The 25,726-nt window shown below is 43.0% G+C and overlaps 1 long non-coding RNA gene across 1 annotated transcript; it reads left to right on the top strand.

The window, feature by feature from the left end:
• The first annotated feature begins 3,146 nt into the window (after positions 1-3,146).
• On the top strand, positions 3,147-11,409 carry LOC149919516 (uncharacterized). Its single transcript, XR_016463625.1, has 4 exons — positions 3,147-3,281; positions 9,278-9,408; positions 9,761-9,896; positions 10,707-11,409. It is a non-coding gene; the product is annotated as an uncharacterized LOC149919516 (long non-coding RNA).
• The last annotated feature ends 14,317 nt before the right edge of the window (positions 11,410-25,726 follow it).

Raw genomic sequence — 25,726 nt, 5'->3', positions numbered from 1 at the left:
TTTTGCTTTTAAGCTTTCATTTCTTTATTTTTAACTACGTATTTTTCAATGAAATGACATTTTTTTTCCAAAGATGAAAAAAAAATCTTATCTCAAAATCTGAAAATAAAAGAAGTTGAGGAGAGTTTAGAGGGGCAATTGTGTTGCTGTTTTACTTTTCCAAACCAAAACAATTTGATAAAAACAAAACCATTAAGTGTATGTGCATACGCAAACTGGTGGGTCTTGTGCAGGGAAGAAGTTTCAATTAAAATTTCTCCCCAAGCCAACTGATGGTTTATAGATAGAAGGAGTGTTTGTATGCCTGGCTGGAACTTATGAAAGGGACTCATTAAGGTACAGGATGGAGACAGCAGAGGGAGGTTTCTCAATAGCTCATTGAGAGCAGTGACCCAACATGGGCTAGAGAAGGATGCAAACAAACAACAATAGAGGGTAGGATTAGGAACTTTTGGCCCATCTGTTTCCTGTAGGTGAATGCAAGAGCTGAGCAGCCTTGCTTGGAGTTAGCCACCTGTTACTCAGCATTGCAGAGGGCAGACAGTTTTCAGCACTGATTAGATAGCCAGGCATGTGGCTACCTACCACTGCTAAGGCTGTCATGCTGCTGCACTGCAATGGAGTGTTCATTTCAAAAAGGGGCTACCAACACCATCGCGTTCCTGAATGAAATACTGTCTGAAGAGAGGAGAAAGCAGAAGAGGGATCCCCTTCTCCTTTGGGAATTGTCACTGAAGATGCCATTTCCTTGTGCTTTGTCCAGGAGAGATGAAAACCCCAATCTGGACCCAAAGCCAATGGTGTAGGGGAAGGAACTGCTCTGATCCTCCCCTTGTTGCAAGCAGCAAAGAAGAAAGAGGCATCATTATACACTGAATAAGTTTTCTGGCTTGCATCTGCACATTCATCCAGAGGGACTTTCATTCCTTTATTGTATTTATAGGTCCCCGGGCTTGGGAATATTGGCTTAAATGAGGCTAATGGTAACAGTTGAAGCTAAATCCCAACACCTGCTCTTATAAGCTGTGGCTGTCATCTCTTTTCAGCTGTTCTCCATCTTCCTTCACAACAAGCCTGCCTGTTGTAATCAACACAAATTCTCATTGGCTTCATTGGCCAGATCCAGCAAAAGCTTGGGGGTGGGAATACTGCATCACTGACCACGGAGGCAGGGGAAAACCTTAAAGTTTGACCATAATGTTTCATGCCACTGCATGATATTTGCTCTTTTATCTTCTATCTTTTTTTTTTTTAAATTTAATTTAATTTTATTTTATTTTATGCAAGTGGAGGTGCAGCCAGAATCTCTTGAAGGAGGCTCCTGTAATATCTGACTTAAGTCTCTTGTATCAGTAGGAAGGAATGACCTTTCAAAAATGTCTCTTGTCTAGTTTCATTCTCATGGTCAATGAATCACACCACAAGCTTTGATCGACTGAGTGTGAAAATTACACCATAAGGTCGTCTGTCTCTTTGAAAAAGCAGCTGTTCCATTTTTTCTGTCTAATTGAGTTTGTCCTGCTGAAAAGGACAGAGTTTCTTTTATATTTCAAAGCGATGAGTTCTTTGCATGATTTCAATGAATTTTGGGCAGGAGGGCCTGCTTCTGCTTATGGCTGCTTCATTCTCTAAGGAAATGTAGCAGGCTGTTTTCATTATCCATGAAATATACCTGACACTAGGCTGCTTAAGGGCATTCCTGCACTCCATGATGCGTGGCACTGAGAGTGCTCGCAGTCAGGCTCTTGCTGTCAGGTACTGCTGCAGAGGCATCATTTGGAGTCCCCTGGTGTAAAGAACACCCGTACAAGAGATAGTCCTACTGTTCATATTTTGCTGACTAAATGGGAAACTGGTGACTGGTTTTCGTGTTTCCTTGCAGTACCGTTCTGGGGAGAATGGAGGGGAAATGTAAATAGAACGAAAAACAAAACCAACCAAAAATAAACATCCAAAAATCCAAAAGCTGCTTGAAAGTCCTCTCCTTCCTTGTGTGTTCAGCGCAGCCTTGAGGATCCAGTTTATAGCAGGGAACAACAAGAGCTGAATCATAGCAACTTCTGACCGCTCTGGCTGTACTGAGGCAAACCCATTGATACAAGTGAAGTCAAGGAGAGGTTAAGACTGTGACTCAAACAGTTTTGAGATAGGGAAGCAAAACTCTTTCTTCTAGAGCAACAAAAGCAAAACAAGGTCAAATCCAGGAAATTTTTATTTAGCCTGTTAAAGGACAACAATACAGATTTAAGGAGAGCATTGGCTGCAGCTTCTTTAGGGAAGTAAATACTGTTTTCACTGAAGCTTACCATCCTCAGCTCCAACTACTCAGACACAAGGTTTCAGCCAGATAAAACATGCAGACTAAAAAGTGAACAGCCCCTAGAGTACAGAACAGGAGTAAAGGAGTAAACTCTACATGCAGAGTAGTGTGATGCTGTCTGGAAGAAGTCCTGTTGTATTTCAGAGCAAAGCATTTCTTGGTCAATAATGGCCAACTATTCTGAGTAGCAGTATGGCTTAGTAGTGGGGGGACATGATGGAGAATGTTTAGGAGCCAGTAAGAGGGACTGACAGGTCCTTATGAAGGGTACATCTACACCATTCTGCCTCCTAAGGAGGCAGCATAGAGCCCAGTATAGATATAGACCTTGGGAGATGAAGTGCTAGGCCCTATTTTGTTACTGTCCTTAGCTTAAATCATTGGTACTCAGATATAAAGGAAGGATAAGGTTTTTTAAAGAAATGCATAGGCTACTATTCCCATCCTTATGCCTGTAGCCACACCATCATTACTGAATTATTTAGAACCTTTTCATTGAAGGACTGATTACTGTTATTGGATATTCTTTTACTAAAATAATCTGAACTCTATTTCAAGTTCACTGCATTGTTTGATAGCCAATAAACTCTGATGCTCATTAATAGCCAAAATCAGCCTGAGTTTTACTGAAAGGTGCATTAGCTCACATCCTGTTGTTTGGCTCTATGATTGCAAAACTAAAATGACTGAACACAATGTGGCAACATACATGCTTTTGTAGCTTTGCTGCCAACTGTTCTTGGCATAAAATGAGTTGACTCATTTTGAAAATGGGCCTCTGTTACTTAAAACTGGGGCAGAATGCAAATGCTTGTCCTGCTGACCATCACTGACATCGTTACCGGTATTTTTTGTGGAACAGTGATGCACACTCTCAGAAAGGATCTACAAGGGGTATATTCGGTTAAGCTGATACATTACAGTAAGATGAAATCACTGATCTCATCTGATAAATCTGTAGGTGAGTTTGTGAGTTTGTATTTTAAAAAAACGTAATGCAGACTACGAGTGCTTTGGGAGGTCTGTCTCTGTAAACAGTGTCTGGGTTGAGCTTGTTTTTTCTGGCAAGACAAATGCTCTGTACCCATTCTGTTGGTTCCTTGGGGATGTACAATCCATTATCCTAACCTTGAAAATAACAGGTGTGAGGAGAGAGAAAGCATGTGAGGGAGAAGAAGGGCAGTTTATATGGGAAGAGGGATTACTAATAAAAGGTGCCGTCCTGAAAAGACTTGCTCTGGTCACTGGATACATTGCTTTTCATTTCTTTGTAATCTTAGCTAAGTTATACGATGTGAGAGAACAGATTTACATTTTCCCACCCGGTTTTATGCAAAGAGGATGGTAGCTATTCAGTTTTTGACTGATTTTCTTTCATTATTTCATGTCACAAAAGCCTAAAAGTGTAAGATGATAACATAGAAGGTCTGTAATGAGACCTGCACTAAGCATTGGGGTAGAGATAGATATGGCATGCATTACCTCCCCATGCATAAAAGTTGCACAAAATCTATTCTGGAGGCATACAGCATCCCTTTCTTTCATAGGAAAGCTAAGTTTCTTAATATATGTTATTACTCTATTTAATATTATATTGAGTGAGAAGACAGGAAGTCAGAAATGACTATTTGTCATTATTCTGTGGCATCATTCTGCAGATGTTCGGCTAAATCATTCAAATGTTGAAAGAGATGTGGTCTTCATCATGATCAAATCTTCCTGGCACTGTCTGCATGACTAGTCTGCATGACAGTAGTAGTCATAGACAGTTTTCTGCTTCTATGAGAGATATTAAAAATAGAAGAAGAAAAAGAAAGGACCAGCTAAGGATCCAGATATAATTTGGATAAAATGAAAATTTGCTTATCATGATAGTTCCTTCCTAGATTCAAGACAGTCTTTTGCCGTATTCTGGAACTAGGAATGACCTTGTAAATCTTTGCTACTCTTCAGCTTCCTCCTTTTCTCCCTTTTCCCCCTGCTCCATCATCCTATATAAGGAAGCCTCAGCCAAGCAGTGGCTTGGCACAAACTGTTCTTAACATACAAGGTCTGAGACCTGGAAGTGGCAAATAGCTGGGCACTCATCCCTCTGGCTGGAGTAATCATGTGCTCCAGGACCTCAGGTAAGGAGTGACAGCCTTTAAAGGCACTAGTTTTCTAGAAAGATTTTGATAAGTGCTCCTCACTCAGCTGGCAACAAAGGAGAGGGTATTGGATGAGTCCCACATAGTCCGGGGCCTTACTCTCCCATTTGCTACATGAAAATCTATTATTTGGGTCTTCTGAGTTCAATGTTTGTGTATTGCAATATGTTTTTGAAGACACACCTCTTTCTGAACCTTTCTGAACAATGTCTGGGGGAGAATGGGACTCAGTAACTCAGGAGGATGCTTCCAGTCTCATGTCATGTGCAGAAAGTGACGAGGCAATAGACAAGGACAGGGATGGAGAATGAGAGAGAGAGGACCACGCACCAGAAGAGCATTGGATAATCTCTCTTGGTTATCTGTGCTTTTGTGGTGATTTACTGAAAGAAATACAGCTAGTGAGGCTAAGCATATTGATGTTTAATACTTGGATGCCATACTGCCTGAAATTTGGCAGATGTAAGTTACACTGCTTGTTCAATAAAGAGTAAGGCCTTGAGCAGGGACATTCATACCACACGGCATCTTACACATGGCTGCGCAGTGTGAGCACAGTTATAAATTCCTGGGGAATTCTAATTCAGTACGGAACCCAGGCTGCTTTTCACCAGGGTTGCAGAAGTATCAGTCTCAGCCACCTCGGAAGGGTGAGTTCCCCTGTGTCACCCACCATCAGCCCTCCCAACATAAATGTGTGCCAGGTCTTCTGGAAGAGGCTTCCTGTGCTATGGCCGAGTAACTCCTGAAAGGTGCAGAGTGCCCTGTGCTTGGCAAATATGTGAATGAAGTCATTCTCTCTGTGTAGATTTGGAGAGCACAAGTGCAGCTCATTGGATGACTCAGGGGTGTTGACACAGTATGACAACAGGTTAAGATTGATTGCTGTAGCTCTTTGCTCCATCTTTCTTGAGGGAGATCTGTCCCCAAAACAGGGGTAACAGGAAGGCTCATGAGTCAGCTCCTCAACCTCCAGAGCTCACAGCCCAGTATGTTATGGGAAGCTGCTGCTGACCCAGGGTCATGCTTTTAAGCCGTACTGTAAACTACAGCTGCTTAAGAGCTGATTCACATCCCTTACATCTCTTTATGCTGAAGCCTTCAAGAATACATTTGATGTCCTTGCTTCATCTGCCATTGCTTGCAGGCCAGCGTGAAACCAGGAGTGAAGTTCAGCAGAGGCAGAAGAGAGTGCTCCACTTCACCATCCTTAGTGAAGATGTTTCTCTTGGTCTAACAACCCTTGTGACTGTCAATCGGATTGCTCTGTTATGACCTAAAGACTAGGTGTGATGGATGAGCCTCAAAGTTCTGTGTGCTTTGAAAGAACCTTTCTGTTAAGTAGAAATGTAAGAAATGTTCACTCTATTCTTTGAAATTATAATCCAAGTCTTTGTCTAGGCCTAGATGGATTGGCCTATAGAAAAAAATGGTCAGCTTGATTCTCTTCACAAGCTATAAAATCTGAATTGTTGTGTGGGTGCGGAGAACCAGATTCAAAATTTTTTCTTCGTTCTTTGTATTGCAGTGATATTCAGAGACCTCATATGAAAAAGCCACCACATAAATACACAGTAAAAAACTATCCATCTTGCAAAGAGCTCCACTTGACAGACAGTGAGAGAGGGGATGCTATTATTGAAATTCTGCAGAAAGGAGGAACTGAAACCTTCAGAGGAGGGAATTACATTTACCTCACGTGTGCTACTTAATTTAGCTAGTCAAAGAAACTCACTTTTTTTCTTGGCAATTTATTCTTGCTTGTAAATTCTGACCAAAGTTGAAGATTGGTGTTTGTATCTCCCCACTGGCAGGGAAGAAGAGCCTGCTTGACTGGAGTAGTCTAGGTGTCAATTTTTAGGTGGCTAAAATTAAGTGAGAGCAAGTCCCACTCTTGGCACCAGAATACATTGGAAAGGAGAAAGTCAGATGGTAGTCAACCAATGGTTTGTTGTCTAACTAAAGACTAAAGACTTGGCAAAAGTTTATCCTGACTTTGCTGTCCTTCAGTTTCTCCAGTAATCTGGGTGACAGAATAGGCTGTATATTGATTACTGTGTTGTGATGAAAGCCTAGAAAGGGTTATAACCATGCTGGTGAGATGAGTGCAGTTTCAAGGGATAGTGACAAATTGGAGAAATAGTCTTAACTAATATGTAGTTCTGTGAGGACGTAGACTTAGGAACAATCTGTTGCTGGATGGAAAAATAAAAAGTATGCAGGCACCAGTGGGAGGAGGTGCACACTGCACAAACTGCAATAAGTTATATACTGATGTGGAAAAGAAAAGCAATCATCAGATGGGGATGCTTAAATGTTTGAGTTCTTTAATATAGAACAGCTAATACAGCTATTTTCCTTCACTTCTACGATGTAATTATTCACCTCATTTTATTCCAGCTTCTCAGCTATAGTGCTGTGGTGGATATCACTCTTAAAGAGGAACGGAGGAAGCCTAAAAGAAAGTAACAAAGATGTCCCATCATATATGAAATATGAGAAAATTGGAAAGAACTAGGAGTGCATAGTCCAGAGTAGGAAAAGCTGAAGGAGACAGAGGGTGTAGTCTTCAAATGCATAAAAGCTCATCACAAAAAGGGTGATGGTTAATTTCCTCCCCTCACGCATGTCCTGCCAGAGGTGAAGAAGGAGCAAGGAAATTAAATTACAGTAGAGGAAATAGAGTGTTGATGTTCAGGCTGCAAGGGCAGCAGAGCAGCAGAGTACCTCAAGAGGACAAAGTTCTTTAATCACTGGAATTTCTAATAACAAGGCCTTTTCGTGTCTTTTTTCTACAGTTCTGTGATCTTGCCCACTTTATTTTGAATTAGCACATCTGGCCAGGCACCTGGAATAATTGTGAGAATATGTCAATTTAGTAGCAGCAGCAGCTCTTCTTGTTGCTCACTCCAACCAGAACTTACATCCCTACCCTCTCCACATCCACTTTCTTCCATAGTTGCTGGGAAGAGTGATTTGCCCCAGCTCACAGCCTGCGTTTTCACTTAGAGTGGCTGAACAGCTGCTCATGCCATCCATGCGCACCCGCTGGTCTCCAATGGAGTCTTGCTGGCAATGTGCTTGGCACTAAGTGCCTCCAGCCCCTCTCTGCCATGGAGCTCAACTTCTCCAGAATAATTTCATCTCTTCAAACAAAATAAAAGCAGCTCTGGGTGTGGGGGCAGGGGGGTTGCTCTAATCTTTCTTTCCTCAATGTAAGCAGCATCTTTATGAGGACAGCGAAGTACTACCAGCTGGAGAATTAATATAGAAAATTTCCTTTTATGGAAGAAGTCTTTTTCTAACACTATCAAAGAGAAGCTTTTAAAGAACAGCACTAATTTGAAAAGCTTACTGTTTCCTTTTAGGCTGTGGATTCAATCTAAATAAAGCGCTTCTTCCCATTGCAGCACAGACATTTTCAAGTGCGCTGATGGTAACAGGGAGATTTTGGTTATCAGTGAATCTTTCTGTATTTTATTCACATAACAAAATAATGTTGTTGTTCAACATTAAACATCCCTATCAGACTGGAAGAACCTAATTCTCCTCATAGAGGCCATATTCAGCTGCGGATGGAAGAAAGAGGGAAAGGAGAAATGGGGTGAGCTGTGTGACTGAATGTGCACGACTACACTGTGCAGCAGGGGCTGTGCAGGCAGTGATACAATGCTACTGCAAGGAGGGGAGACCCCAACCCCTTGGCTTCCTCCCCTTTGCATAATGTGTACATGATGAGTGCATGCAAAGCTCTGGACAGACCTCCTGCTGTTCACAAATAACCATGTGGCTTACTGTGTGCTCCTGTGCTGATGTAGAAATCCTGTTTCAAGGCACTAATTAGATTGTAGCCTGGATTTTCATTCTGCTCAGCACAGGTGGTTAGCTTCTGTGGTTTTTCTTAAAGCATCTCAATGCTGAGCCATTGCAGCCTGCAATTTCCTTTTTGTATTTGCCACTTACGCTGTCTTTTCCACAAATGTGTCTGATTTGGGACCTAGTGACAATTGTAGGAGGTGTTCAGCACACAGAACTGCATTTGAAATCAGCTGTTGCTGCCTGGAGCAGAATCTGGGACTGCTCCATACAACCTTTCTCAGATCAGACTGCCCCTGCATCCTCAACATCTTGTGTCTCTTCAGCCTTAGCTGCTGCTGTCATCTCCCTCCTAGTTCATAGAAGACCTGAATTCAAGCAGATAAAATATTTCCTTTTGATTGTTCTGAAACAATTTTTTGAAGGCTGGCAATGTAGTGGTTGTAACTCCCTGCTCAGCCATAGCCTGGTGTTTTAGACATCTTCTTTCAACTAAAGCAACAAATTTCAGAGGATCACTTGAGCATTAGGGTTGGGCTCATTTAATTTGTGCTCAGTTTTCATTCTCCTAAGGAAAGTTTTTTGCCCTTTTTGTATTATGTCAACAAACCATGAGCTTGTCAAATTCCTCTGCTTCACTGTAATTACAGCGTGGGCATGAGAAATGATCCAGAGAGTCAAAGGCAGAGATGTGGCTCCATAAACACATTTGTCAAACTGACCTCAAGCTGGCAAGCAGCATCATTGCCAACAAATATTTAGCAGGTGCAAGCATGCCAGCCACTAGCGGTATGCCGTATGCTTCTTTAACAAGTAGATGGCTCTGTGTGCTGTTTTAGTATCTGTGGACAAATCCCATGTGCTTCTATTTATTTATCATGGTGCTTTGAATGATGCTAAGCAGAACGCATTTGACAGCCAGGCACCTCACAAACTCTTTTCCATTTTTTACTTGTGCCCCACCTGCAGCGCTCGTGCTCTTTTCTTTTTCCAGGAATTGGAATCCACTCAGGCTTTATGAAGCTGAACATTTGACTAACAGACAGACAACAAACGAACACACAGTCCTAGCAGCCACACCTGGTGCAGTTAGATCAGGGAGAAAAAAGGCAGCAAAGGCTCAAGGTGAGAAATGTGTGAAGGACGAGTTGTTGCAGCAGTACTTCTTCTAATGTTTAGAAAAATCGTTCATAACTGTGAGACAGAAGATTGACTAAATGGCTGGAGAGGGAAGGAGGGAAGGAGGGAAGGAGGGAAGGAGGGAAGGAGGGAAGGAGGGAAGGAGGGAAGGAGGGAAGGAGGGAAGGAGGGAAGGAGGGAAGGAGGGAAGGAGGGAAGGAGGGAAGGAGGGAAGGAGGGAAGGAGGGAAGGAGGGAAGGAGGGAAGGAGGGAAGGAGGGAAGGAGGGAAGGAATTCATATTAGATGTCAGCATCTTTATTTAAAGAACTTCATTGCATTTCACTGTTTTTTTTTCAGCCTGGAACGAGGACAGAAGTGTATTAAAACACAAGCAGATGGAGTAGGAAGAGGGGTGTGGAGCCTGCAGAAGTCTGGCTTTGGGGATATTCAGGCCTCTGAAGGCTTCACATATGTCATTAAGTGCACATAAAAGGTTGTCTTTTTTTTTTTTTTTTAAAGAGTGCTAACACCAGTAACTTGCTTGTATTTGTGCAATCATAAAGGATTTCTGGTAACTATAAAGCAGGCTCACTGCCATTGCGAGTGAGAAGGGCAGGAGACCCAGGAAGCGAATGGCAGGGAGCTAGTCATGGAGCCCAGGCAAAGGAAGGGGAATAAAAAGCCATAAAAGCAGAACCACACCTCCAACTCAGATGTCTGCAGAGTGCTTCCCAGTAGTTTAATGCTCAGAATGATGGAGGTGAATGCTTTAACCTGGTGTAGGATGGCACTCCTGCTGAAAGAAGTCAGGCTTTCAGTTGTTGGCAGTAGCAGTTCCCTTTCTCACAGGCAGCCAGCAAGAAAAGAACAATGAAACAGAAGGGGAATATTTGGGAAACGTGAAAGCTACTTTGTTCAAAATCAAGATCTCATTCTACAACTTGGGAATGACAAAAGTGCTTTCCCTACATATTAATCACCCAATACAAACAGAGCACAGTGCCTGGCTTTTCAAATTTTGTTTACATTTTCATTATAAATTTGTATGAAATAAGCTTCCCTTACAGTTTTCCAGTATAAAAAGAGTATAGACTGCTACACAGTCCTCTGCTACTGGATCTAAAACAGGAGTCAGTGCTCCTTGCAGAAACAAGATGAAGGCCAGACTGAAGGAATGAGTGCAACAAACCAGCACGGGGTGGAAAAGCATAGCTCCTATGACTGCCTAATCCAAATCTCAGCAGCCAGACAGCATCAGCTCCATACTGCAAGCCGCATCTCACTCACCTCCTCCCTCTTGCAGCAACAGCAACAGCTCTGCTACGCTGAGTGGGATTTATCAGCAGCCCCACCCGAGCCCTCGTGGATCAATGTCAGCTGGAGAGCGTTGGTCACAGTCCATGAAGTGCATGAAAGGAAATTTAATCTGCTCATGGAGAAAAGCAAGGAACAAAGCTTTCCCTCCCATATGTGAAATCTTAGCAGCCGCTGCAGCCAGGCCAAAGCCAGGCCCAGCTCCCCGCTCCCTGCCCAAATCACCCTGCCAGCAGGGAGCGTGGCCATGAGTCCTCCTGCCTGCTGTTTCCTGGGGGAACACCCCAGTCCTTGTGGGATGGTGACCATGGCTGCTCGCTGGGATGGGAGGTTTTCATACCCCGCTGCGACACCCAAACTGCAGGCTTTGGATCCCATCATTATTATCAGCGTGGTTCTGTGAGGATTGAGGGCTTAATCCCACCTCACTTAATCTTTTGTGAGCACATAAGGAAGACATGGAAGACATTTGTGTTCAGTGTAATTAATGTCATCCGTGCTAGCAACTGCAGTGAATTAATTACTGTAATAAAGCTCCCCTACATGTTACTAATTTTAATATTGAGTAATCTCTAACTTTAAACTTGCAGACTGCGATGCTTGGAGCCTACATCATGATTTTTAAACATATTGGTACTCACCACTGGCATTTATAAAGTGACTTTACACACTCACTATTTTCCTGCCCCACTCCTATTTCCTTCTCAACACTTCTGGAACAAATGTGTTCTTCTATTCCTAACACCCCTGAAATGTCTGCTTCAGAAATGTGGTATGTGGAATCTGGTGACTGTTTCACAGATGTGGAGCAGGACCTCCAATCAGCCATCAGATCTGACCAGATAAAATTCCTAACATCTGCTGCTCCAAGTCAGACACCTCTTTCTGTTATTCCAGCTGTTGCTGGGTGTATGTATTGAACAGCAGCAATTAGTTAAACCTCTTCCTAACATTACTGCAGCTTGGTTTTTGTTTTGGTTTGGTTTTTTTTCGGCAACTGGAGAAATGTTTTTCAAGGAGAGATATTTTTCAAGCCTTAAAGATTTATTTGTAGCTGTGGTGTCAATACACCCTCTAATGGGCTTTTAGATTTTAGGCCAAAATACCAGAAGCCAGTGTCTGCCAATAACAGATTGCACAGCACCACTCCTCTCCTAAATTGTAAGTGTGCTAGAAATGAGTGGTGAATTCCCTCTTCTACGCTCAGGAAGAATGAATTATGGAAGGGCCAAGACTGTAAACAGGCTGCAGTAAATTAAGATAGAGAAACCCAAACCTTTTGCCCTGGAATCTGCTAGGTAGTGCTGCTTATTCTTGGCTACTTTTAGCTGATGTGTTTTCTCTTCAGCTACATCCAATTCCTACTGTTGTTTGCTGCTGCAACACGTACACAGGGCTCATTCCAGTCACACTGAGGCACTTTAATTCAGAGAACTGTGTATTGGTGTGGCTTTAAAGCAAGGCTAGCAGCAGGAGCACAGCTCCCAGTGATGTCTCCCAGCTCTAACCCAGTATCACACCTCTGCCCAGTGCTTTTTGGGACTGCAGAGATCTGCAGAGAGCACCTCATGGAGGTTTTGCTGGCTGGAACCTGTGGCCATAAAACTGTGCCTCTGATTTACAAGAACATGAAGATTTTTAATCAGGTCATTTTTTTCTTGTTAGTGTCTCTGTCGAGAGAATGAGGCGTCATATTTTAATGGCCAATATATTCTGCTAATTGCAGCATTTCATTATTTTTCCTTGACCTTGTCAACAGCCAGCATTCTGGTAGTATATATACATTAAATGCATTAAAGTCCCTCTTTCTAACGATCCAAGCTGTCAAGCAGAGGTTGAATAGTCAGGCAATGACCCTGCAGAATAATGAAAAGATCAAAGCAGTGCCATGAACTTCCCCAGTTTGCAGAGTATATGAGGCATTCACTTGCTGATATTTCATTCCTGTGACAACAGCTGGAGGAAAGCACCAGCCTCCTCTCTGCACGGAGACCTGCACAAATGGCAGAGGGGTCAGCGCCAGCGATTGTCACTGCTGTTGTGGCAAACAAAAGCGGCCAGCAATAAATGGCACAGAAGCATAAGGTCGAAGGATATGGCCTTCCTGCATTGTCAGGGAAAACAGCCATCTGACATGGGTTTCTTGCAGTCACTAGCCTTGTGCCACTCTGCTTTGCTGTGTCTAGATCCTCCCCTGCACTGTGAAGACCCGAGGCAATGAAAATTCCTGAAAGGTCTCAATAACTGTTGTCTGTTTTTTCTTTAAATAGTCCTTCCGTGACAGTGCTCTGTTTTGTGAAGTATTTGCAGGAGAATATTTTCTCCTGATGATTCTTCTTCATCTCCCTTATTTTCTGTGGGTATTTTTTTCTTAACTCTGGAAAATTAGTGCCATTTTGATGAAGTGTGAAGTTGTAGTGGGTTGTTAATTATTTCTCCTTTGATCCTTTAGTCACTGTGGCTCATTATCTGCGTGGGAGAGGCAGTATTTTCTGCCTTGTGTGAGTTACTTAGGGGAAAAAAACAAACAAGCAAATCTTGCATCTGTTATGCTTTTCCTTCCCAGTGTCTGGGATTCTAAATAACTATTAACACTCATTTTTTTCTGCATTTTTTTTTATTACTAAGTACAAACAGGCAGATAAACACATAGACCAGTCTGTCGGGCTCACTTACTGCAGTCTTATTGAGCTAATTAAAAAAATTGAGCAATGCAATTATAATGTTAAGGTTATAATTTAGCCAGAATCTATAAATCAATGGGTTCAGATTACCCAGCCAGTAAATTCATCAAGCTTGTAATGAACTCAGTTGACAAAATTAATGCTGAAAGCAATTGGGTTGTACCAGTTTTTCTTCAGCGTTTGAGGTACAGCCAGCTTCCTTTCCATATAAACCCACCAGCAGCAACTGCCCATAGATGCCCTAAGCCAAACCCATTAATATGCCTGGATAATCCAACAGGAGAAGCCCTGAGAAACACTCCCACCTGTTTCCTTAGACCCTTGTGCAAGGATGGTGTCTGGTTTGTGGTGGACATTGCAGTGACACACATTTCAGTCTGTTCTGATTGCTCCCAGCTCAAGGCACACAGCCTTTTGTCCAATGTGTTGTACCACATGTCCTGTTCTTCAGTATGATCTGACTCACATTTTATATACAGTGACTGCTCCTTTAGTCCTATCTATTCTTAGTTGGGTTTATTTTGGTTTTAACCATGATGCAGAAGGATATTTGCCTTGGGAGTGTCCTCCTTCCGCCCCATCATCACCACTCCTCAAACAGCTGCTGTCTAATCTCCCTGTTTTGTTTTTAAGCTTTTTCTGGGGGCACAGTGATACTATTTACCATCCTATCAACAAGGCAGCCACTGCCAATGGAAGGGGATGTGCTTTTTGGATTCAAAATGAGGATGACCTTCACGAAGCCAAATGCAGGCTTGGGAGAGGCAAAAAATAGTTGCAGCCCAACATATGATTCAGGTTACTGCGAGGGGACACTTTGCTGATGAAAATGACATATGAAAAATACTCTAGAAATAAAACTGAACTACATCCCCTGTTCATATTAGTGAACTTCTGGAGAGCTGTCTGCAAAAGTTACTTTTTCAAAACAGGAGAATGGAAACTTTTGCATCTGAGGAGAAACATCACCAAGCTGGGGACTGCCCAGCTGGAAAGCAACTTTGCTGAGAAGAACATTGTGTGGGAAGAGAGCACCGTTGCAAAAACTGTATAGACCAAATACACCCACTGACTGCCAACACCTCTATTTTGCAGAACTTATCCAGACAAGAACCATGTCAGAATTAGTGGTATTTTGCCAGAGTAACATCACTAAAGGCAGGTCACTGCAGTTTTACTTTCCAGTTTGATACTAGACTTTGCTCATAAAACCAGTCTAGGTTGCTGTGTCATTAGTTATTTTGACCTAGAGAAGTAGATTTCATGTAATCAAACCCCACTGACTTCAACCACCTGAATACTAAATTGCTGATTTCAAGGACTTTGACTTCTTATTCAGACTGGAAGAACATAGGCACTTGGGTTTGTTCCACTTCCAAGGCCTGATAGAGAAAGGGTGGTGGTAGGATCTGAAATTAAAATGTCATTTGCCCTTGTTAAGTTTTGCACTCATATGTCTTGTGGTTCCTCCCACTCTATCACAACTTTTTTTTGCAGAAGAAATTGCACTTCAGTATGAAAAAGTAAGGTTTTAACAATAGGTACCACTCAATTTTAGAAAAAGGGGGGAAGAGAAAGAGGAAGGGAAGAGGAAGGGGAAGGGGAAGGGGAAGGGGAAGGGGAAGGGGAAGGGGAAGGGGAAGGGGAAGGGAGTGGAAGGGGAAGGGGAAGAGAAGGGAAAGGGGAAGAGAAGGGGAAGGGGAAGGGGAAGGGGAAGGGGAAGGGGAAGGGGAAGGGGAAGGGGAAGGGGAAGGGGAAAGGGAAAGGGAAAGGGAAGAGAAGGGGAAGAGGAAGGGGAAGAGAAGGGGAAGGGGAAGGGGAAGGGAGAAACACTTTGTCTGATCTCTTTCTGAAGCAACAAAATAAGGATTTTAACACTCCTACTTAGGAATGTATCTTATGCATGGTGTCTGATGTGGGAATTTCCTGAGAAAGAAGAATATCTTGAACATGAGAATTATATACATATTCTTAAATAACCAGGAGAATTAGCTAAGACAGATTCATGGTTGAAATTAGTGTAGAACTATGACAAAAAATGTATGAGCACTTTGAAAAGACAATCTAGAGGCCCTGCTAGGTCTTGGCCTGAATGTATTTTCACATGTGTCAAAGCATATAAATGAAAGAATATTTGTATGGTGTGCCTAAATTTGGGCAAAAATGTAAAATTGTCTATAATATAGTCATTAAAGAGGAATATTTCTGTATTATTAATTTATTTATATAATTTATTTTTTTAATTTATTCTTTTCTCTGTACTCTAACATCTTCATTATATCTTCAAAATAGAAGAGAAATCAAAAATGAATGTGTGTAGGTGAAGTTTGCCAATGGATTTTTTTAGTCAATATAAACACCCAGAAGTCTGACTACTTATCACACTGCTAGATCTGGGAAAAGGGATGAAAAGCTCCACAAGTAATATTTTCCAGGCTCTTGAGCAGTGGGAAACTACCCATCGATGTCAAACTGCGCGCTGAGTTTGCTATCCAAAATGCTGGATTAGTTCCCAGAAGAGAAGGAGTAGCCAAGTGACAAGTCTGAGGTCAGCTGTGCTGAGAGCAACCAGGGTAGGGGTACGGCCCTCCTGCAACTGGAGGAGAGCTGAAATCCCTCTTTTGCAGCACATACAAAGCATTTGCCCTATTTTCCAGAAACTCTATCAGTCAGAACACCCACATTTAAATGATTGGAGCACAACAGCAATACATTCTATACAGGGTTCTGCATTCTACTGTGTTTTGTTGCTTTAAGACAGCAAATATTCTCTCTTCTCCTCTGTCAGTGGTGATGTGCAGCGTTGGCTGCAGTGGTTGCTAATAGTGACTGCTGTAGCTTGAGATCAAGGCACCATAAGAGTGCTGCTGCTGCCTTGTGGCTTGCAGTTCAGTAGCTGCTAACACTGAGCTCACTGAAATATTTGTTTTTCTTCTCTTGTTCTATTAAGTGTGTCTTCTGGTTCATCTGTGTCCAGTGGAACAAAATAAACTTGTGACTTCAAGTGACTACAGAGCTTTCTATATCCTCTCTGCATTTTTTCCAGGGTGATCTAATAATGGGTAGGAACTCAAAATAACACAGAAACAATAATTTTTTTAACTCGGGAAAAGGCTGATGGTGGTGCTCCAGGGCAGCCCTTCTTCCAGGGGAAAAGGAGCCTTTTTTGGCCCTGGAACCAGTTCCCTCTTTGACCATTGCCCTGTATCTAAACTGCTATCAGACTAACATTTGTCAGATTGCTTTGGGCCTTTAAACAGATTCCAGAAGTATAAAGTAATATTGTCTCTATGCTATACATACGGAACAATGTAATGAAAGGAGATTAGTGCTGCATCCAGCAACACAGATACCTTACTGTGCTGGGCTTGTACATCCTCAGTTCTGTGTTCTTGGCTTTTTTATTGGCTTTGTTTTTGTTTTTGTTTTTGCTTTTGTTTTGGGGTGGATGTCCAAATGCTACTGACAAGAAAAAGTCTCTCTTCACTTTGTTTTCACTCAAGGCTTGCTTTCACTCAGCCTTCCATTCCCTGACACACATGCAGCACACTGAGTGTGCGGAGACAGCAATGGTGTTAATGAGATGTGTTCTGTTTCACGGCCAGAGAACTAAAGTAGATGTGTTCTATTGACAGGAAAGATTGTTCTTACTTTGCATCAGAGACATTTACACTGGGGCTTACAAAAGGTTTTAAGAGGGTTAGGTGCCTAAACCCCATTGCTGCTTAAGTGGATGTAGAGCCTTTGCTGCCTCCAGTCCTCTTGCACAGAATGGTACGTGCACAAGTGAACCTCATTCATGTCACCACCAACAACGTGGCTTCAGGAACAGCAGCAGCACCTAAAACTGTGGGCTGGCTTCTTCCTGATCCACAGCTTTTTTGTTCCAGTGAGTTCTTCTGATGCACCCATCCTGATACAAATCATCTGTATTGCCTTTGCACCAATTCTTTCAACTTAGTTTTGCTCTGTTGTGCATACACAGCATGTGGGTTTCTACGGCTGTGCAGGTTGGAAGCTGTCTGAGAGTTGCCTGCAGGCTCAGAGCCACAGGCATAGCCCAAAGCTACGTTTGCCCTACTATGACCTGATTCTTAGCACAGCTTCTAATTGCATCTAGAATGTGTAAATAGCAGCTCTGCTGAAAAAGACCTGGGAGTACTGGTGGATGGGAAGCTGGACCTGAGCCAGCAATGTGCCCTCGCAGCCTAGAAGGCAAACTGTATGCTGGGCTGCATCAAAAGCAGCGTGGCCAGCAGGTTGAGGAGGGTGATCTTGCCCCTCTACTCTGCGCCGGTGAGACCTCACCTGGAGCACTGTGTCCAGATGTGGAGTCCTCAGTACAAGACAGGTGTGGATCTGTTGGAGTACACTCAGAAAAAGGCCACAGAAAGGATCCAAGGGATGGAACACCTCTCCTATGAGGACAGGCTGAGAGAGCTGGGGCTGTTCAGCTTCAGCCTGGAGAAGAGAAGGTTGTGAGGTGACCTGAGTGCGGCCTTTCAGTATCTAAAGGGGAGCTACAGGAAAGAAAGGGACAGAATCTTTAGCAGAGTCTGTGGTGACAGAACAAGGGGAAATGGTTTCAAGCTCAGAGAGGGCAGATTTAGGTTAGATATAAGGAAAAAATCTTTAACAGTGAGGGCTGTGAGGCACTGGAACAAGTTGCCTAGAGATGTGATTGATGCCCTGTCCCTGGAGACTTTCAAGGTGAGGCTGAATAAGGCTCTGGGCAACTTGATCTAGCTGTGGTGTCCCTGTTCATTGCAGGGAAGTTGGACTAGATGGCCCTCAGAGGTCCCTTTCAACTCTATGAATAAACTGAAAGACCAAAGTGACAGTTTTCAGATGAATTCACATCAGCTGACCAAGCCCAGCTGTTAGTCTGGTGTTGGCTGCCCCTTGCAGAGGTTAATTCCAGCCTCCTGCATGGGGAGGCTCTGACTGAGCACTCCCATTTCTATACCCTATTCCCCTTCCCAAAAGCAGCAGGCTTTACTGAGACCACATTACAAACTGTCAGACTTTATACCATCCATGTTTTACAGTGGATTCTTGATCTCAGATATAATGTTCTTGAGAAGACAAATTGCAGCTTTAACAGACCAGATCGATTACTGCACTACTGCTTCATATTATGCTGCTCATGTAATAATTAACTGCCTCTACCTTGACTGCTTGCTGGTTCTGTCCTGAGATAACCACACCTGAGATACAGGGAATGGTCATGACTACCACCACTGGTGGAAAAATGAAGACACAATCTCCACCTCTCAGAGTGAAATTCTGCATTGACTGCAAATACTTTAGATCAGTTCTAACATACTTGCTCTGCCTTTTATGTTTCATGTTGCCTTTTTTTTTTTTTTTTAATGTTTTTGAAGCCTTTTTTACTGGAACAAATGCTTTGAAAGCTCAGTTGTTATTGATAATATATTAGTCTTTTAGCTCTGCTCTTCTAACCTTTTGATTTTGCAGAGTTTTGCACCAGTTTTTCTAGAAGTATTTGCATCTCTTTCATATATGTGAAATTGGTAAGGTCTGGGATTTAGTCTGGTACAATAAACTCAGTATGCAGGTGTCTGCTCAGCTGATCTGGGAGCACAAAATGCAGGCTCCCCAGTATCACCACTGTTTGTCCCAACCTCCGAGATCCTTTCAGTCAGTGCAGAGGACCAGCATGGGATGCTAAGGCTGTCTCATTAGGATCAATGTGTAAATGCTGTGGAACAAAATGCAAGAGATGAAAAGTTTACTATCATGAGTCTACCAATCCCATGGTTTTTTTGTTTTTGTTTTTGTTTTTGTTTGTTTTTTAATATTATTTTATCTGCTTGCTGCTTCTTGGAAAAATGAGTTGTAGAACATTTTAGCAATGCAGAAATACTGATTTTCTCTGTAGACACAACACTCAAAGCAACCAGCAGAACAGTAGCAATCATGCCTTCATGAGCCTAACAAATCACTGAGCAACCGGCTATCTGGTCAAAAGCCTTGGGAACACAGTGAAGTTTTGACATTAAATTTAATCACATATCTTACCTAGAGAGTAATGGGCAGAGGGTCAGATTTAAGTAACATGAAGATCAGTCATTACTCAAAATCTGTATACAAATGTTTGCATTAGAAATCACTTGCTGCTCCACAGTGTCTGGCACAGTGTTTACACAATTAAATCCTATTTTTCACTTTTCTTGTTGAACAGAGAAAATGTGCTATTAAGTATTTGTTTAGATATTTATAGACATACCTGAAGTTGTGTAGACAGCCGGTCTATGGAAACCACACCAGCCTCACTCTGCTTCTTCCTTTATTTTGGTTGTGTTTTCCCATCTGTTATTTCTCATCTTAAGCTAAAATTGTAATCTGTGGGGCGGTTGACAGCCTTTAACAGCTACTGCCTTTTGTACAGTGCTCCTACCATAGTGGAAGCCTTTGGGGCTATTGTAACACAATTATTTTACAAAGAATACACAAACAAGCAGTAGTGTAGAGACTAAGGGTGCTTGGAAATTGTTTTTCTCCCCATAAAGATAACTGTGGAAAGAAGCAGAAGAGTTTAGCTTTCCATAGCTGTCATGGGAGGGGGGTACACTATCTGCTCCTTCTGTCACTCTTCTGCTGAAGAAGATCTTTCCAGGAGTTTTGGAGCCTTTCCCTTCCTGTACTTGAAGCAATGCGAGGTGAAAGATGTATAAATTATTACCAGCCAGATGCATCTTCCCTGGAAGAACAATCTCAGAACTACCAGATTTGGATCACTGAACACAGCTGTGATTTGTTAAGGTGAGGTTGAGTTCATCTCTTTTGTATTGCTCAAGAAAAATCACATCTTTGGAGGACTGCATTAGGAACCTAAATAAATGCGTGATCTTCAAGGTTGCTGGTCACCTGCTACTCAAATTAAATGTGGATGATGTTAGGCCTCACCGTATGTCAAATCTGGGCTCAGAAATATTGTGTAGGGAACTGAAAGGAGGCTTCATAGAAATATTAGAAATATTTTCTTCTCTCCTCCAACTGTGATTTCTGGAGCTACTTCCTAGAACTCACCAAAATGAAAGCCTCTTTTAACTAGAAATATTTTTCATTTGCAAGAGCTTTTGATTTTTTAATCTTCTTTTCTTGCAGCCATCCACAGCACCAAGTTGAAAGCCATCATCACTGGGAGGCAAGTTTAAAATCTGCATAACAAATCCAAACCTAAGTAGCTTTCCTCATGGTGCTTGCCATGTATGAAATCTGGAAAGCCCTCTCCTCCCACCATTCCCTCCTGCAAGGTGATCATGGCTGGTGGTGGGAAATGGAGCACACGGGAAGCAAGGGGAAATCAAACAACTCCAAACATTACCTCGCTGTAAGCAATATGGACCAAAAGGGTATAACAAGCAAGCATTCTCAGTCCAGCAGGGAAATGTGATGCCTCCAGAAACTGTAATGGTGTATGGATGAAAGACAATGCTCTAGAGAACATGTGGCAAATAAAGGATATATGGGTGCTATTTCACTTGTTCTTTAGGCTGCAATGGTTGTTAGGAAATGCTGAGTTACTCACTTGAGAGAAGGAGTTACAGAAGCCACATATCAATTATATGCAGACATGACTCCAGATTGGCCTCATTCATTTTTGCAGCAGCTCGAAAGTCATCAGTTTTAAAAATCAATAAGTAATGCTGAATTATGAATCATTTTCTGCTGGAAGGTTTGAGAAATATTGATGTGGCTGCTGAGCAGTTGGTAACACAATATTAATGTAAGCTATGAATCTAATTAGAGATACATGCAGCAGAAAATTGATGAAGACAAGGTTAAAGTATTGCCCGCTGCCTTTCAGAAACAATCGAGTGATTTGCCTTAAATTTCAGATTTGATATTCTCAAGGTAGGCTAAAGAATGCAGTTACAAAATAAACTAATAAGCCCAAAGCTATAAAGCTCTGTGCAAGCAGGTAATCCTTTGTTGCCTGCAAGGAAAAACATTTATATGATTAAATTTATTTTTTGTTCTCTCTGGGTGACCTCCATGTCCTTCCATCAGTTGAAGTTTAATTTTTCATTCCTTCATTCAGACTCCCTCTTGTACTGCAATTGTCTTTTCTTTTTCTTTCAGTGCTGAGTGCATTTATGCTTTCCATCTTTTAGTATCTCTGTCTCAATCACATGTACATATAGCTCCTCCCATTTAAGTATAGGAGAGGAGCTCTTTGTTTAAAGCTCTTTTATAACAGACCAGCAAATGGCAAGCAATTGTTGCACTGGCTCCTTTCAGTGCTGGTGGACAGTGAGAGATGTTTTACTGGGAGGTACAATTACTGGCACGACTTAGCACGAGTCCCACCAGCTGTGGCATGGCCCTGGTGCTGCTGAGAACAAAGATGTGAGCATCCCCCAGCCCATGAATACCTCAGGTTGTTACTGTAAATGGGATAGGAGGAAATTCAGTTATAAATGGAGACTTGTTTTCTTGCCATTGACCACAATAAACATATTTTTAATTCAGCACTGTAAGAAATCATGGATGTCCAAGAAAAGCCTGTTTGTGTCTTGAGCACAGTGGACAGTGGGTGAAATTCAGCCCTGTGTTAAACGCATTGAAGTCAGTGGAGTTTTTTCTTCTCTGGGCTATCATTTCAGGCCAGTTGCCTTTTCCTTTCCTCCCAGATCACTGCTTCATGGGAGGTGTGACACTGGCTTGGTGACCATCCATGTGCCATTCTGCCAGACATGAGCAGCATCCACTGCAGCACAGAGGGATGCTCCTGAAGCCCCCAGTGATATCTTCCCCATGGTATCCCCACCCCACCAGGGCTCACCCATCTTTGAGAGCAGCTGGACCCAGGAGCTGCTAAAGATCACAGGGAGGTTCATCTAGACATTAATGGAGCCAGTAAGGTGACTTTTCTGTGGGCTTTTTTTTTTTTAAATTTCTCTCACTTTATTTATTTCACTGCTGCAGCACGCAATATAAGTCAGGACATACATTATCTCCTTTCATAGCTGTGGAAGTAAAAAAGCCCATAACTCTGGGTTTTCTGGTTCACAGGCAGTACATCTGGTATTTCACAGCTGGCAGCAGCTTGGGAGTGTGTGGAGCTGTGGACAGCTACACTACATCGCAAGTCACTGCTGGGAATTATTTTAAAGAGGCAGAAATGCAGTGTTTCAAGTCCCATAGCTTATACAAATATCACCAGAGAAAATACAGGGGAAAAATTAAACACTGATGTTGTGAGTACAGCTGTGCTTCTGCTTTGTTCTCTGGTTTATGTTTACCCGATGTGTGATAAATTTTTGAAAAATCTTGCCTTTGCAAAATGAGGTTTCCACATGCTTTTCCCTAAGCCACGCAATGTGAAATGATCTTCACTGCTCAGGCATGCAGTTTGGTGGGGCACTGCTGGGCTCATCACTCAGCTAGAAAATAGGAACGGTCTTTATTGCCATATTTAGTTGGCCATCCCCGGATAACATAAATCAGGGCAAGGCATGCTCCTCCATAACAAATGCTGGTGCTGGTGAACAATTGTCACCAAGCTCTCTGGGAGCTTCCCTTTTTTGTCTGAGGACTGGTCCTTCTCTCTCATTCTCTTCCTTTGCAAAGAGAGCAACCCTTTTTCTCCCTTCTCTTCACATTACATCTGTGCAGGTAAATATTTCTTCATAGCACCATGAATTTGCACGTTGAGCACAGATTGTGCTCAAACCCTGAGAAGTCCTGAGCCCCAGGTCAGCTGTTTCCCATACCAACCATGGGTATAGGCTGGAGCCACGGCTTCATTTGTGACTGCTCTGGGTCAACTTAGCAACTAGGGACAATCCTTTCAGGCATACATGTGCTTTGTTGTACATGTCTTTGTCTGAGAGAGAGAGTGTAGTAGTGAGAGGGAGCTGCCGTCTCAGAAAGATCTGCTGCACACTGCCTGCGAGTGCTGCACACTGGAGAGCAGCACAGGCAGAATTAAACTCCAGGATTGCTGCCTGGATTTTCCAGCTTACATTTTTGAAATGGCAGAGGTGAAATGTGATGTGTTCTGTCTCGATCTCTACAGCATTAAAGCCTTTCATCTGCTTTTGTGGGGGAAGCACTAGTTAGGCACAACACACTCATTTCAGACCTTCTGCCCACTTCTAAGCACAGACTCACTCTGCTCTTGGTGCTGGTCCAGGTTCCTAGGGTTTATTTTGAAAGCATTACTGTGTGCTATCTCTTGTAAAAGCCTCTGCTTATCAGCTGCCGCACTTGTAGCGGTGCGGGACATCTGCAGGAATTAACACCATTACACTGAAGCAGTGTGGGTGCTGTGCTGTGGTCCGCTGGGCTGCAGCAGATTGCATGTGAGTGGTGATGCTCTCCAGAGACACCAGCACACACCTATACCTCCGGTAACAATGTCAGCACCTCTCCACAGAACTCAAATCAGATCATTTCACTTGCATCTGCTTTGGGATTTTATTACTACGTTTTCCCCCCAGACAGCACCAAGACAAACAATGAAATGTCCGTTATAATGAGAAAAAAATGTCAGGCAATTAGTGTCATAGGAGGGAAAATTTGATGCTATTACTGCTTCTTTCTCGTTATGCTTACCAGATTAACTACGGGTGTGATTTAGTGAGAGGCTGTCTGCAGAGGGCACGCGGCAGTGAGCAGATGCAGAGTACTGGTTGTAAATTTGGTTCTTTATTCACTTACTGAGATTGAGACCATGAAAGAGATTTCCCCCTGACTGTTACATGTTTGATGATTGCATCCTGGTATTTTCACATACTTCAGGCTGCAGTCACACTGCCACGCATCTTTGGGTGAAAATCCCCCTTTTTCTTGGTCTTTTTCAATGACTAAATATGAAGGCTTCTTTTCCTGTAATGCTGTGTCACATGCTGGGGGCAGAGAGGGATTTTCTTGTGCTTGTGCTTCTATGTGTGTCTTCTGACCGTTTAGAAATCAAATTGGGTATGCATGTGCTACAAAAAGCTTTTATCAAAAATATGGTGAGATCAATGGAAATTCCCCTTTTGGGCAGAGCCAAGGCTTAGAGCTTTCCGGCTGCTGGAAAGTATGAGGCTGGCTGTAAGCAGACCTGTTTTTTCCAGCAGTCCATCGGATGTGTGTTTCATTAAGGCTTGGGATCCCATGGTGCCTATTTCAAGAGGCTTTGCACCCCAAACGTTTAAAGGCAGGGCAGGACCCACGTGTTTTTTGCGAGATGTGAGATCTGTAGGTGGGAAAGATTTCAGTACGGAAAGCATTGAGAATCCCCAGTGAGCAATTCGACCTTCTTTGTGCCAGAGCAGGGGAAGAGGATGGGGAACATTAGCACTGCAAGCTTGTGCATTGGTTTAGATGGCTATTACTGCTACCTGAGACCTGTGGGAAGGAGAGCACTCCTGCAGACTTGCAGGTGTGTTAGCCAAGAAGCCTCTGACCTCCTGCAAGCCTAATTTGCTTCTAGGTACCTTTCAGTGAGGATCTCTATGAGACACAGCTTGACAGTCTGGTGTGCACAGTCTGCTTGAGATTGCTGTGGACCAGAGCATGAGAATTATTCTAGGCTTGTGGCACTGCCTCTCTCAGCATCACCACTCTCTCCAACCAATGCTCTTACTTTGAAGTTTCCTCCCACACCCTTCCTGTAACAAGCAGGTACTTGGCTTCTATGGTAAGTTAGAGAAGGGAAAAGTCATTTCCCTTGCCTTAAAGATGCTGTTTGACAGGACCGTGATACAGTTGTGGTGAGGTGGGGTTGGCCTCTTCTGCCAAGTAGCAGCAACAAGGCAAGAGGTCATGGTCTTAAGCTGTACAAAGAGAGGCTCAGATTGGATATTAGGAAGAATTTCTTCTCAGAAAGAGTGGTGAGATGTTAGAACGGGCTGCCCAGGGAGGTGGTGGAGTCGTCACTTCCCCGGAGGTGTTCAAGAAATGTGTGGATGTGGCACTGAGAGACAAGGCTCAATAGGTATGATGGTGATAGGCTGATGGTTGGACTAGATGATCTTAGAAGTCTTTTCCAGCCTTAATGATTCCATGATTTGAGCTCACTGTGGGACTGTGGCCTTCAACAAATATCAGAGCTCTGTCCTTAAGCTTAGTGTTGTATCACTTGGGGGAGCCCTGGACAAGCATCTGAAAGTTGACATCAGCAGCCTCCCAGGGGGCATCTGACCCTCATAGCTCTGCAGGCCAAGACAGGAACTGAAGCACAGGAAGGAGTGGAGATGGATGTGGGGCCTATGGCTGGAGTTAGGGTGAAGAGGAAAGGGGTGGGCAGCCCATGACAGCAGGGCTCTCCCTGTGCTGAACTAAGCACACTGTGGGTTCTGCTGGT

This window comes from Phasianus colchicus, chromosome 1 (assembly GCF_987193195.1).
Source record: "Phasianus colchicus chromosome 1, bPhaCol1.hap1.1, whole genome shotgun sequence".
Classification (NCBI taxonomy): domain Eukaryota; kingdom Metazoa; phylum Chordata; class Aves; order Galliformes; family Phasianidae; genus Phasianus; species Phasianus colchicus.
Note: the sequence above shows the minus strand (reverse complement) of the source record. Positions and strands in the feature narration are given on the sequence as shown.